This window comes from Bos mutus, chromosome 8, assembly GCF_027580195.1.
Source record: "Bos mutus isolate GX-2022 chromosome 8, NWIPB_WYAK_1.1, whole genome shotgun sequence".
NCBI lineage: Eukaryota > Metazoa > Chordata > Mammalia > Artiodactyla > Bovidae > Bos > Bos mutus.
This window is the reverse complement of record NC_091624.1, coordinates 42,472,983-42,487,615: the sequence shown is the minus strand read 5'-3', so window position 1 is coordinate 42,487,615 and position 14,633 is coordinate 42,472,983. Positions and strand designations below refer to the sequence as shown.

The following is a 14,633-nucleotide window of genomic DNA, read 5'->3' as shown; positions in this document are numbered from 1 at the left end:
CCAGAAACCGCCATGGCCTCCTTGTCCCTATCATTCAGCCATTCCTGGGCCAGGCAATAGAGCACGGTCCTTGTTGCTGGTGGAAAGGATGGCAGGGAAGAAAGTGAGGGAAGAAGGGTTCTGGGCTAGTGTTGTCATCTCTTCATCTTAACTTCCTGTCTTAGGACACATTTCCCTGCGGCCCTGCTGGGTGGAGAATCTTAACATATACCACTATATTCAACTCTTGGCAGACTTCCCTAAAATCACATCATGCCAATGAGACAAGACCTAATTTTGGGTTGCCTCATGTGGCTTTCACAAGCTCTACATCTCAGCTTCTGAATCCAAGAAGCAAGGTCAAGTGGGAGTTTAATAGCTGCCGGCTGGGATGGTGCAGAGGGCAGTCCTTTGAACTATGTCTCCAAGGTTCAAGGGAGGTTCCCACCATCCCTTAATTTAAAGGAGGAGACAGAGATAGCCTGGAGGCAAGTCCCATGGTTTCCTTTGTTCTAGGCAGCTCACTGAGGTCTCTTCACGTTCTCTAAGTCTTAGCACTTGCTGGCCCCTCAGCTGAGTTAGCATCCCCTCTCCCAAAAGCTCCTAAAAACCAGGTGCTCTGTCCTCAACAGATCCCAACATGCTAGAATGGAGAAATTGCTGGACTCTGAAGATAAGACCTAATGTCAGATCAGGTACAGGAAGTCACCTCAATTTTCTGGGTCATGCCATTACCACGGGAAAGCTTTCTTCACTAAACACACACACAGGGACTTTCCTGGTGGTCCAGTGGTTAAGAATCTGCCTTTCAATGCAGGGGACCAGGGTTTGATCCCTGGTTGGGGAACTAAGATCCTACAAGCCTCAGAGCTACTAAGCCTGCACCATAACTAGAGAGCCCAGGCACTACAAGGAAAGATCCACAGGACACAGAAAAATCTTCATGACAAAACTAAGACCTAATGCAGCTAAAAAAATGAATATTTACACACAAACACATACACACAACCACAGAGGAGGAGGATAAAGAAGGCAATATTGAGCTCTCCTGGAAGGAGCATGAAACACCAGTTTGCTTGTTTCACTAGAGAGGACTCAGGTATGGGATCCTGAAACTGACTCTGTCCCAAAAAGGAGCCATTTTTCCTGGGTCCCCCCAGACTGCCTGCTCCCATCTTAAGTGCCATTTGTGTGCGTGCATGTTCAGTCACTTTAGTCATGTCCGACTCTTTGCAACTGCATGGACTGTAGCCCACCAGGCTTCTCTATCCATGAATTCTCCAGGTAAAAATATTGAAGTGGGTTGCCATGCCCTTCTCCAGGGGATCTTCCCGACCCAGGGATTGAAACTGCATTTCCTGCACTGGCAGGCAGTTTCTTTACCTCTGAGCCACCTGGGAAGACCTAAGTGCCACTGCTGCTGCTGCTGCTGCTAAGTCACTTCAGTCGTGTCCGACTCTGTGGGACCCCAGAGACAGCAGCCCACCAGGTTCTGCCGTCCCCGGGATTCTCCAGGCAAGAACACTGGAGTGGGTTGCCATTTCAATAAATGTCCCTCAGATTCTCCAATGTGGAATTCAAACCCCTCAGCCTTTTGCATCCTCTTATGGGAGTCTCTGCCAGACCTGGACCGTCTTGCAGCTGTGCATCTCCCACGGACAGAGTGCAGAGACAGAAGTTTCATTTTATTTGTTTTTCTTTCTTCCCCCTTTCCTGACCATACATGCTATCTAATCCAGAAAACATCCAGATCGTAAAAACATTGCCTTTGAAGCCAGAGGCAGGAGAAAGAAAGGGATGCAACCTAAACTGCTTCTCTCCAGCCATTCACCCTGGGGAGAAATCTTCCTCTCCTAAACTCTGCCCCACACACGTGCACAAGATGGCTTTGTGGGGTCTTCCTGAGGCAGCAGAAAATCCCAAGGTTTCTGAGTACCCCCCTCGCCGCTCATCCTCCTCTGCACACACATTTGGTACACGCCAATGTGAGCATCAGGGCTTACCTGGTGGCTCACAAGGAGAAGAATCTGCTTGCAATGCAGAAGAACCGGGTTTGATCCCTGGGTGGGGAAGATCCCCTGGAGAAGGGCATGGCAACTCACTCCAGTATTCTTGCTTGGGAAATTCCATGGACAGAGGTGCCTGAGGGCTATAGTCCACGGGGTCTCAAAGAGCCAGACACTATTAAAGCGATTTAGCACAATGTGAGCAAGAGATTTACTTTCAGTGCTGAGCCTTGATGTCGGAGCAGTCAAAGATGTCCTGTTCATCTGTTCTACATAATTTTATAAGTCAATTTTAATGTAGTCAATTTGACAATGGCGGTGGAGATCCAGAGTGACAGAGGTGGTAGGGATTCCCTCCCATCTGTTTTCAGTTACAATTACCCCCTTGCACCAGAGTGAGCAGACAAGAGGGAAGCTGTCACAGGCATCATTGCCTGACCCCTTGGCCATGTACCTGGGCCAACGGTTCATGACCCTTCTGCATGGACAACTCAGCCTCCTGCTGGGTTTCTGCCCTTGGAGCTGATGGAAAGGGGATGAGACTGACATAAATTGAGCTCCTACTATGTTTCACATGCTTTGACTTATACTCACTCTTGTAATTTTCATAAAAATTCTATGTGGGACACAAAAAATCTTACAGATGAGACAACTGAGGCTCAGAGAGGCTAAGTGACTTGCCCAGTATCACACACAACTCTTATGTAGCAGAGGTGAGATGTGAACGCTGGTCTGATTCCCAAATATACATTCTTTCTGCTGTCCCCTCCCAGACTCATCCATAGTACTGGCAAGCATGAAAAAAATCTATGCTTTACCTCTATTAGGATTTACCTACTCTCTCTACTAGAGCTGAAGGTTGCCATCCAGGTGAGAAAGAACTGCTTTGGGAGCCTAAGAGCAGGTGGCATAGGCTGGAGTGTTTTGGGAGAAAGAATCTGTGTCCAGGTGACACCTCACTGGAGACGTCACAGGACACTGCCACAGCCTTGCCCCTCCCTTGGCTAGCCAGGTTTTAGCAGGTAAGAGGTAGCTAGCTCTTGGGTAGATATCTTGTTTGAGGAACCTTCCAGAGGAAGATGAGGAATGGTGTTCCAAGAGCTTCAGAGATAAGGGCAGGGGACCCCTGGCATCCTGTCCTTCTGAAACTGAAGGAGGTCCCTGATTGATGAGACCGGCCTCTCCAGGCCCTGGAATGCACACCTGCCTCCTGTCCAGGAGTCTCTCCTGATGTGGCATCAAACATGCTGGGTGGCTACAGTGACTGGTGGCACCTGCAATCTTCCCATTTAAATGTCCCAAGCTGAAACTGAGCTCCAATCCTTTGGACACCTAATTCGAAGAGCTGACTCATTGGAAAAGACCCTGATGTTGGGAAAGACTGAAGGCAAAAGGAGAAGGAGGCAACAGAGAATGAGATGGTTGGATGGCATCACCAACTCAATGCACATGAATCTGAGGAAACTCTGGGAGATAGTAAAGGACAGAGGAGCCTGGCGTGCTGCAGTCCATGGGTTGCAGAGTCAGACACGACTTAGCAACTGAATAGCAACAACAAATCTTCTCATTTAAACTGAGCACATGTGAGACAGAGGCAGAGACCTCATTTCTCATTTTTGAAAGACGGCAACTGGTAACTACAGCCAATGGCCACGTAAACCTTACTCTCATGTTAGCCAGGAGCCCCTCAGAACTCTTAAGACAAAGGAACCATCAGAGGAAGAGAAGGAAATAAAGCATCTGAAGCACTCAGAGAAACAAGACAAGAGAGAAAAATGGAGACTGTGGGTATCAGCTGTCTCTGGCATACAAGGAGAAAGCCTCAAAGACTGAGAGCATCCCACCACTGACAAGCTCTCAGACATGCCCTTGGGCAAACCTTCCTGAGGCCCCAGGTTGGAGGACCTGATGCATCCTACTAGCCCCCAGTCCTTGTCTGCAATTAGCAGTGGGTGAATGAAAGGAGTCTGAAGTGGGAGCACCAGTCCTGGTTCTACACAAACTAGCTGTGGGACCCTGAGCAAGTAAGTCCCTTTCCTGCCTAAGTCTCTGTCTCCATCCATTAAAAAACAACAACAACAAAAAGCCCTGGGCTTCCCTGGTGGTCCTATGGTTAAGAATTCATCTTGCAATGCAAGGGACACCGGTTCGATTCCTGGTCTGGGAAGATACCACATACTGCGGAGCAACCAAGCCTAAGGGTCGCAACTACTGAAGCCTATGCACAGAGCCTGTGCACTGAAAGAAGAGAAGCCACTGCAATGAGAAGTTCGCACACTGCAAAGAAGAGCAGTCCCTACTCGTGCAACGAGAGAAAGCCCTCATGTAGCAATGAAGACCCATCACAGCCAAAAGATCCCTCCCCCTCCCCCACCCACTCCCTCATCCTCCTTGATTTCTTCCAGGTCCAAAGCTATGAGGTGTTGCCTGTATCTTTTGTCATAAATAAGGCCTAGACCCTGCACACTGACCTCTGACCTTTGAACCTGGACTAGGAACTCCTCTTTCCTTGAAGCCTCGGCCACACTATGTTTCCAGACTGCGTGGGGATCTCTGGGAATGTGTTCCATCAACTGGGACATGGGAGGAGACTAGAAAAGCATTCTAATAAATGTTATTTCTAGAAAGAAGCCTCTCTACCTCAAATCCATCCTACACTCCGTTGCTAGATGAACTTCTCAAAACCAAGGTCTGTTCAATGTCACTCTTCTCCCTAGGACTTCAGTGGCTCCACGCTGCCTGCCGAACTCTGAGCCAGGCACACAAGACCATTCTTGATCTAACTCAACTTGCTTTTGTCTCCCTGCCATTTCGGGTCCCTATCTGTGCCACCCACTCCCCCATCTCTTTGAATCACACCCAACCCACAGGGTCCTTCTCAAATCTTCCAAGATGATTTTAGACCAGCTGGGCTTTGTACTGTGGTTTTGTAAAATGTGTCTGTCTCCTGTCCCAATACAGGATGCTCCAGGATTCAGCAGAGTATTTGACACGAACCTAGCATTCTGTGACTTTAAAAGAATGAAACTAAAAGAGAATGAATTGTGTTCCTGGATTCTGATACAGCAGCTCTTAGGGGTAAGCAGAAAAAAGACTTGAGGAAGGTTTTGTTGCAGATAGATTGGGATTTAAGGAGATTCCCTAGCGGTCCATTGGTTAGAACTCTGTGCTTTCACTGCCAAGGGCACAGGTTTGATCCCTGGTCAGGGAACTAAGATCCCTGTAAGCCCTGTGGTGTGGTCAAAAAAAAAAGATATTTAAGGGTCCTTTCCACCCAGAGACTTTGTGTTTTATGCAGAGTAGGTTGCACTTCTTCAAAGAAGGCTCTTTAATTTCCTAATAAATCTTGGAACGCTGGCCTTGATGGTCCTGTGACAGCTCTACCATAGAAGTGAGTCTATCATCTAGAGAAGGTTCTAAGTCAGCAGATGGCTGAGGCAAGGCTAGGAGGCCTGGGGACACTGACAGCCCTGCACTCCTGGTTATCCTTGTAGATGAGACATCGGCTCGGGAAAAGCCAAGCACCCTGTCCTTGCCTGACTGCAGCTGGCCCGGAGCCTTTGAGCAGGGCAGCTGCAGGCCCTCTGAGGGGAGGGGCGCCGGCAGCTGGGGTGCCTTCCTGGGTCCCTAGGCTGGGGTCCTCCCTTCTCTGTGCAGGTGGAGGGCTGGGGACTCTGCCCACTGGCTCTTGTTTTCCCCACCTGCCTGCAGTGCGGTTTGCCTGCCGGCGCCGACAAGGCGTAGGGGCTGGGGGAATTTGATCAGCAAGGAGGGGGAGGTTGTCTCCCTGAGATATGAACACAGTCTAATCCCTCCCTCCCTCCTCCAGGGCAGGCAGGCTTGCTGCTGAGATGCTGGGCAGGCGGGGGAGCAGACAGGAGCTGAGGCTGAATTAGCTGAAGGTTACCATGGGTCAAGAGGTGCCCTGGTTGCCTAACTGTCCTTCTGAACCTGTGCTGCCCTGACCTCTTGACTGCTAAGGTGCTGAGGCAGATGTGGCCCAGGCATCCTCCAGGCGCTGTCTCTGAGCGATTGGTGGAAGGTCAAGGGCAGGTTCAGGGCTCCTTCACCCAGACTTATGCCCTTTGATATTCTCAGCATGGTTCCCTGGTGTCCCTACCTCCCTAGCTGTGCAGAGGCTTCTGTTCACAGGGTTTTCCCATTATCTTTCTTGAGAAAAGGGTGGGAGGGAAAGGAGGCCAGGTCATGGGCCCACCAGGTTTTAAGCCAGCTGGGGTTGGCACTGAGTTCTTCCAACCTCTCCCAAGAGACCAAAAAAATGTTATCAGTGACTCAGAGAGCCTCCTGTCAAGGTCACTCTGTTCTGCCTGATGCTGTCTCTGCTGTTTGACGAGAACTGACTCTGCTGTCCACCTCCCACCAGCTCCAGTGCACTGCCCAGGCACTGGGTGACCTCTCTCCATAACAGTCTTGACCCCTGGCTGGAGATCACGGGGCCTTCCATGCCAGGACAGAGGGCCTCCAGGTTTCTGCTTCCTTCGCTGTTCTGTTCTTTTGTGGTATTAACCCTTTCCCTCCCTGAAACTTCCTCACCCAGATAGGAGACCAAGCCCTGAAAGCTCCCTTGGGATTCCTCCTCTTCTCATGTGCCTGAGATCCCAGACCCTATGGTCCTAGGGCAGCAGGTAAGGAAGTGTTAGTCTCTCAGTAGCCCCCCATACTCCTCTGTCCATGGAATTCTTCAGGTAAGAATACCTGAGTCGGTAGTCATTCCCTTCTCCAGGGGATCTTCTCCACCTAGGGATCAAATCTGGATCTCCTGAATTGCAGGTGGATTCTTTACTGTCTGAGCCACCAGGGAGGGAGACCTGAAATGGCTGGCTAGGAAGGACCACCATAGCCCTCACTACCCTCAATCTCGACTATGTGGGGCTCAGCCCTGAGTATGTCCAGGGCCTGGTGCTAGGCACAGGGGGCATGACACACTTTCCTTTTCAAGAAGTTTATCTCCGAGAATTCCTGGGCAGTTCAGTGGTTAGGACTCCAGGCTTTCACTGCTGAGGGTCTGGGTTCAATCCCTGGGTGGGGAACTAAGATCCCACCCTTGCAATATTGCTAAAAATAAAATTTTAAAAGTTTATCAACTAGGCAGGGAGGAAGGATATATAAGTTACATTTTAATTCATGGGAACAGATGTTCAAGGGAGAAATAAAGGACCAGACTGGGCAGGGCAGCCCCAATAGTGAGCATACCCCTCTCACCCTGGAAGGCCTGGGTCTCCTAATAGTCCAGCACCCACTCACCTATGGCCCATTGCCCCACCACCCAGGGTGGCTGGGGTCACAGGGACAGGTGCTGGCAAGCCTGAGCTTTGTTCTCCTGCCTCCCTTGCTTTCTCTTACCTCCTTCCCTCTCCCCTTTCCTTGCATGCCTATGCTCAATTCTCTCTCTTCAGCAGGAATATAATGTTCGGCTGCTTTCCACCCACTCTCTGAATGCTGCCAGCGAATAATGACTAAGGTGGTGGGTGGAAGTACAGCAAGTTGAGACCAATTTAGCAGTCCGGGGTGCCAGGAGGAGGGTGATTTAGCAGCAAATAGCTTTGCAAACAGCAAGGAGAGTGAAGATGCCCCCAAAGCCAACAGACCAGTGAGCCAGGTGCACAGCCCTGCCCAGGTGCCTAGGGCAGGGACTGCCTCAGCTGCCTGGCAGCCTGTGCAGGGAGGTTAGGTCATGTGAGGGGCAGGACTTGTCCTGAAATGCCAATTCATTTTCAGAGTCATGCCCACCCCCAATCTCAGCTCTATTTTGGACGTCTTTGAGGGGTCCACGTTCCTGTACACCCCTGGGGCTGGCAGTTTCACTAGTTAGGTCCTTCTTCTAATGGATGCTGGGGCCTCAGAGGATCTACAGCCCTGAGGGGCTGATGGGAACTGGAAAGACTGCTCTGGGCATGGAAGAAACAGAGGTCCTGTGGTTTTGGGGGAGGGGGCTGCCCCCAGCATGCTGTGGACCATGGCCCAGAGAGAGGCCAACCCAGGTGGACACTGGTGTGGGGCTTGCAGGGCAGGCCAGCTGGGAGTCTTGAGGACTGGTATTATGGGATATGACTGCAAGTGTGGTGGGTATCAGAGGAGAGCTTACCTGAGATGAAGAGATGATGAGAATGCATGGGATGTGTGTGTGTGTGTGTATGCGTGTGCGCGCGCGCGCGTGCATGTGTGCACATGTCTGCCCACAGTCATCTTAAAGGCAGTTCTCTTCTTCCACAGTGATTAGCTGACATGGAAGCAAATCTGTGGGTGATCTGGGGAGGGCGGCTCTTTCCTGCCTTTGTTCCAGACGCTGGACGAAACCCACATCACATCTGTTCAGACACCAATTTGGCCTGTCACTTATGAAGAAAAATCACCTCTCTGCTGGACTGATTAGGACAATTAGTTTTAGCTGTTAGGGTACGTATGCACCCGCACATAAACACACACACTCACTCTCTCCTCTGTCTCTTTCACCCTCTCCCCATTCCCCGCCCCGCCCCCCCCCACCCCCGACTCCCTTGCCTCCCCTACTTGGAGCCCCACTGCACTCTCTTGCCACCAACCCTCCATCCAATTCTGTCATCTGGGAGGCAGCCTCCGTATGTGACCACCCCTGAAGTCTGGTTTCCACACGCTGCTCACACTACCAACGAAGAGACCGCTAATCCCATTTTAGTTTAGGACTTTGTTGCATATGGATAAGGTGGGAACACTGAATTAGATTATAGATGAAAACTCGGTATTCCAATGAAACGTCATTAATTCAGACTCTGTGAAGACAAAATCTGCATAATTTCAACACGGCATGGACTAAACCTTATGAGTTGACTAGCTATAAAGAGAAAGAACCGACATAAAATACATTTCATTCCTTAAAGTGCATCTCAAGTGGAGATGCCATTATGCCAGATACTTATTTCTTGTTTATTGAGCTTAAGCTATATGCATAACGAGTGCTTGGGGATAAGAAGGGGGCGAACAGAAAAAGGGGAGAAAAGTCTAAGACTTTCATCAAGCTTGAATTATAATAAATATGGAAGTAAACAAGTTCTTATAATTTTAAAAATCTTTATTCTTTCCGTACGTTAAACACTTGACAACAATTCACTGAACCTAAATCTATTTACTTAATTCGGCTGCGTGGTTACTGCTCAGATTGGGAGTCAAGATAGCCCAGTTCAACCCTGAGCATTCCACTTAAAGTCTTGGGTAAAACTCCTTTACTTCTCATCTAATTTTCTCATCTGTCAAATTGCAGAAGAAATCTCAGAGTTGTAAATAATAATAATAATCCTTTTGAAGTTAAAAAGTGCTATTAAAATCATTACAATAGGAAACCCAGGGATGGTCAGGCTGTCTGGTGGGAGCCTATCATCTGGCAGGAAGTAAGAAAGAGAAGTAGGATGAAGATTGCAGGTACACAGGCAACTATGCAAAGCAGCAGCAGCTAGAAGCCCAACTCACCCCACCTGACTCTGGATGACAGTCAGCAGGCCGACTTTTCCGGACCCCTGGAAGAGCCCATCCGTGGCTAAGCACTCACTCTGCTGGAGGCAGTTGTAAAGAGCAGAGTTACCTCCCACCCGGCATTGCCCAGTTTTGTCTGGTCTGCATGGCTGGTCAAGCCAGTTTAAAGGAGGTAACAGGCTCCCTCCAGGGGCTCCCCTTGGAGAGAGAGACTCATCTCCTGGACTGTGAACTTGCATCTGGGAGCTATGACCTTGTTGCTGCTATGCTTCCTCTCTATAGGAAAGGTATAAATTCCTTCCTTAGGTTCAACTTCAAGGTCTCATTCACAGCCACCTCCACCCTAGAGTCTTCTAGCTTACCTCCCTCCTGGGGAACAGCTGCCATATTCAAAGTTGTCCCGATCTAGTTTTCAACGTACTTGTCACTGACTCATGGGGGCTGGCTCCTCCTCAATCCTCATCACAAGTTTTATTTAGCAAGACCATTATTTAGTCATTTTGTTTATCCCCCATCACCTTGGCACCTTGCATGGATAAGACTTTTAATAATGAAGCAACTTAGGACGCATGCACCTCCATATAAGGTGCCAGGGAGATGAGGGATAAACTGGGCTTCCCTGTTGGCACAGTGGTAAACAATCTGCCTGGTAATACAGGAGATGCGAGTTTGATTCCTGAGTTGGGAAGATCCCCTGGAAAAGAAAATGGCAATCTATTATAGTATTCTTGCCTGGAAAATTCCATGGACAGAGGAGCCTGGTGGGTTATAATCCATGGGGTCATAAAATAGGCAGACACGACTGAGCAAAAGAATGAAAGAACGCGACACATGAGATTTTCAAACTTGGGTGATGATCTTTGAAAGGAAAATGAAAATCATCAAGGATCCCTGAGAAAGCATGTGAAATACTGACATGAGGAATAACGGGGTGGTGCAAAGAGCATGGGAAAGGAGTCACCGGACTCTGAACCGTGTGACCTTGGGCAAATCACAGCCTGATGACCTCCCCAAGCATGGGAGCAACTCATACTCCCAGCAGAACTGTGAGAGTGTCCATTCCAGAACAGTGTTTTTTAAACTGCAGCAGCACAAAAATCTATTCAAAAGCCAGATCAGTGACCCACCATGTAAATCGTCTTAAGATGTCCCAGGCAGTTGGAAAGATTTCCCAGGTTTGTTGGCCAGACCCCAGAAACACCTCATCACTGCCCTGGAACCACTGCCCCCTGGGGGTTCCAACTGCAGGATTTTGAAACCTCAAATCTAGATCACACCTATCACCTCCTACTTGTATAATTATACTTCTCGGTCGAAGGACCTGGAGATATAGTGCGTAGGCTGGCAGGGTGGATGGAGGCTGGGTTTTCTTTAGGCTCCCAAACTACTGGAGGCAGGAATCAGGATGGAGGAGCTCCAGTTAGGCAGAAGCCCTGAAACAGCTGGCCCAGTAATACAGACAGGAAAATCAGAGGTCATGCCAGTCAAGTGTCCTTCAGCAGAAACCTGATGCTGGGAAAAGTGCTCCCACCAAGTCTCTGATACCTCTTTTCTGTCCAGTTATTTTATTAAACACGCATTTCCTAAGGACTTCCTCCTAGAAGCCAAACACTACTCTGAACTGGGAATTGATGACATAATCTCTGCCTGTAGGAACTTTGGAGGCTCTTCAGGAGCCTGTGGGTAAATGTCAGGAGAGCAAGGAATGACGGGAAGGCAGGTGACCCAGACTTAAAGAGAGAAGGGACAAATTGTTGGAGGAGTTGCTCCTGTATGGTTAAAACCTGAAGTACAAACGGGGGCTAATTGGGTGGAGGTAGAGGAAGAGGGCAAGAATATTTTGCACAGAAGAAACATGTTCAAAAGTAACAGAAGAATGTGCAAAGAGCCAGGGTCAGCGCTAAGCTGAGCTGAGACCCTTGCTTCTCCATTTCCTATCCTAGCAATGGGATTGACGTCTCCTCCTCTAATAATCATACATACCCTGTGGGGCTGTGCTGAGAATTAAAGGAGATAATGAGCCAAAAGTACTGGGCACACAGGGTACTTAGTGAAGGGTATTAAATGTTGCTAAATATTTCCCACTACACTAGTCTGTAAGCTGTGTAACCACTGGCTTGCCATCACAGGTTTATTCATCCTTGTAGACTCACTTTTAGGCCCAGGGCCTTGCCTTTTGTAGACACCGAATGAATATTTTTAAAATGAATGTTGAAAAAGTGCAAAGGAGTATATCTATGTTTTGGGGATCAGAAAGCCATTTTTCCATAGCTAGAGCCCATCTATCTCTGTGGCCATATAGGCAGATGCATGGTTTCTCGAAATAGCTCAGCAAATTTTCCCCTCACATGGTCCCAATGCACTGGCTCTCCCCAAGCCACACTACCCAGCCGCCCCCCTTCAACGGCAACTATCCTGACACATATCCACAGGGACGCATGGGCAGACAAGGGGCTCTTCCTATAGACAGACAGGAGCAGAAGCTGAACTATTAAAACAGGTTCTACCTTGTGAAGCACAGAGGCTGCCATCAACATTCAAAAACCCCACCATCTCAAATGTCCCATCCTCCCTCTTGCTCACATGCTGGAACCTTCAAAGAGACACCCTTCTTTTCCAACCTGAGTTTCTTCTCATCACCAACAGATGAGTGTCCCCGGCTCACATCCACCCAGCCCTGATCCCTTCTGCTTGGACTCCTATTTGTTATGCCTGACTTTGCTCCCATGAACTGTGGACCTCAGGAAAGTCCTGCCGCTCTGTGGCCTCACTTTTTTCACTGTCAGAACACAGAGAGTCAGCGATGCTCCATGCTCACCTGGTAGTTATGTCTCAAGGGTAAGGGAGATAACAAATGAGATAACGTCTATGATGCACAGAAAACACCTCAAGAAGAAAGGCTCTGGATAAATACAAGGTGTAAACGCCACACCTGATTAGCGTGTATGCCTCTGTCCACAGACTTCAACCATAGATTCCTCTCTCCTCCATCCCTGAACATAAACACCCTTCCTGCCTGTAATCACTGTCTCTGCTACACATCTTCACGTGCGTACATATACCCACAGACTTTCAGCACCTATATTTCCCCCAACATGCCCAGGGAAAATTTTTTTTTTAACTCAGAGGAAGCTCAGGTTACAAACACTCCCTTGCCCCTACACACAGGCTCTTTTTCAGGACGCAGGAAGAAGTGCCAAGCAGACAGCTTATCTCTCAAGCAGGGCATTTCAGCTCCCACCATGTGGCTTCAGGAGATCCTTACCTGGCACAGCTCCTGCCAAGGGCTTTCCAGGACGAGGTAACTCCTTACTAGTTTGCCAGTACCCAAGACCAGAACAGAGCAGCTGATGGCAGCGAGAGGATGTGGCTGGAAGGCCAGAGCAAGGACCCAGACACTTTAGATGCTCAGCGCCCTAAGTACTGCTCATTCCTGGGAAATTAAGGCCCCGAAATCAACGAATCAGGAGCACTTTCCTAGGCACGACACAATCGTGAGCAAGCAGACCGCTCAGGTCCTCCCAGTTTAGTCCTTTCCACTTGGAGCAGCAACCGGAAAGCCTGTAGTGGTTGGTGTCTGTTGCTGCTGAGTTCTGTGCTCTAAAGGCTGGAGTTAAGCGTGTGGAAGGGTGAGTGTGTGTGTGTAGGGGAGTGGGGAGAGAGTGAGGGGCTGGCTGCCTGTGGTGGGTGAGGGAAAGAAATGAATGTGATATGTGTGTAGGTGGGAGACTGTGTGTGTGTTGCTTTGGCTGAATGAGTCCAGGCAGTGCTAATTTGCTTCACTCGTGTCCGACTCTGTGAGACCTTGTGGACTGTAGTCCTCCAGGCTCCTCTGTCCATAGGATTCTCCAGGCAAGGATACTGGAGTGGGTTGCCATGCCTTCCTCCAGGGGATCTTCCTAAGCCAGGGACCGAACCGGTGTCTCTTACCTCTAACCTGCATTGGCAGGGAGGTTCTTTACCACCAGCGCCACCTGGGTAGCCCCAAGCAGGCAGGGGGCCACTTAAATACCCAGGTTCATCACCCACCTTCTCTATCGATCTCAGCCCCTGTGACCTATTCCTTCAGTGGAACATTCTAAACCTCCAGCTGCACCCGTGTCCCCGCCACCAGTGCAGACACACACAGCCCGTCTCTAAAGTTCCAGACAGCAAAGTTCAGTGGCCCGGCCGCGGCTGTCAGACCCTGCCTGAACATCTCCCGCTTCCTCATTTCTGGACTTCAGTGTCACCCAACAACTCTGCCCTCGTAGATCAGACTCGGGACGGGGAGTAGATAAACCCGGTCTGTAGGAGACAAAGCCGGAAGGACGGGCGCACCCTCCTTTCTTCCAGGCGGGGACCAGACTCGCCGCACGAGCCCGGGCAGAGGGGAGACCCTGACAGTTACATGCGGAGACAAAGACACCTGGACAGACGCCGGCACAGACAGACAAAGACCCACTGACGCGCTGGCACGCCGCGGGGAGCGCAGTTTCCCGGGAGCCCGGCTCCCTCCTTGGAAACTGAGCGAGACCCCTGTCCACCTCACCTTATCTGTCCCTGCTCCTGGGGCTGACTTCAGGTTTTTTTCTTTTCTTTTCTTTTCCAGTGTGTTTGGCGATGTGCTCCCGTCTCTCTTCTCGCGCTGGCCGGGCGGGTCCCGAGATTGCTCTCGGCTCCGGCTCGCTAGATGAGGCGAGCAGAGAAACTTTCTACCTCGCCTCCCGCCCGGCGCCGCCCGGCCGCCTGCCCGCTCGCTGGCTCCCTGAGCGCCGGCCCCAGCGCGGGTCCGGGAGCCTCGGGCAGGCGGGAGGGCAGGGCGGGGCGGGCGGACCGGGGCGGGGTTGGGGCCGCTCATTGGCCGGGGCGGGGCGGGGCGGGGCGGGGCGGGGCCGGCGCCGGCGCCGGCGCCGCTCGTTGGCTAGGGCTGCCGGCGGCTCTTCCCAGCGGCTCGGCGGCCTTTGTTCCCAACTGACAGCTGGGGTTGCCCTCCACCTCCCGCTCGCCTGCATCCGCCTACCGCGCGGGGTCCCGACTCCCCCAACTCTTCGATCTCACTTTCAGCAGATCCCTCCGGGTAGCCCCGTCTGCTCGATCTTTTTCTCCCCCCTCTTTTTCTTCCCCCATTCCTTTTTTGTCTTTTTCTTATTTCCCCCTTCTTTTCACAGCCTTCTTACAATGTTTCATTTTCCCCAGCAC

The 14,633-nt window shown here is 50.5% G+C and overlaps 1 protein-coding gene across 2 annotated transcripts in view; it reads right to left on the bottom strand.

Moving 5' to 3' along the window:
- LZTS1 (leucine zipper tumor suppressor 1) overlaps positions 1 to 14,236 on the bottom strand; it is a 67,618-nt gene extending 53,382 nt beyond the window's left edge. For both annotated transcript variants that reach the window (XM_070375521.1, XM_005899928.3), the window contains exon 1: positions 13,984 to 14,236. The gene's annotated coding sequence lies outside the window, so the exon portion shown is untranslated. The remainder of the gene's footprint in view (positions 1 to 13,983) is intronic.
- Between the last annotated feature and the right edge of the window lie 397 nt (positions 14,237 to 14,633).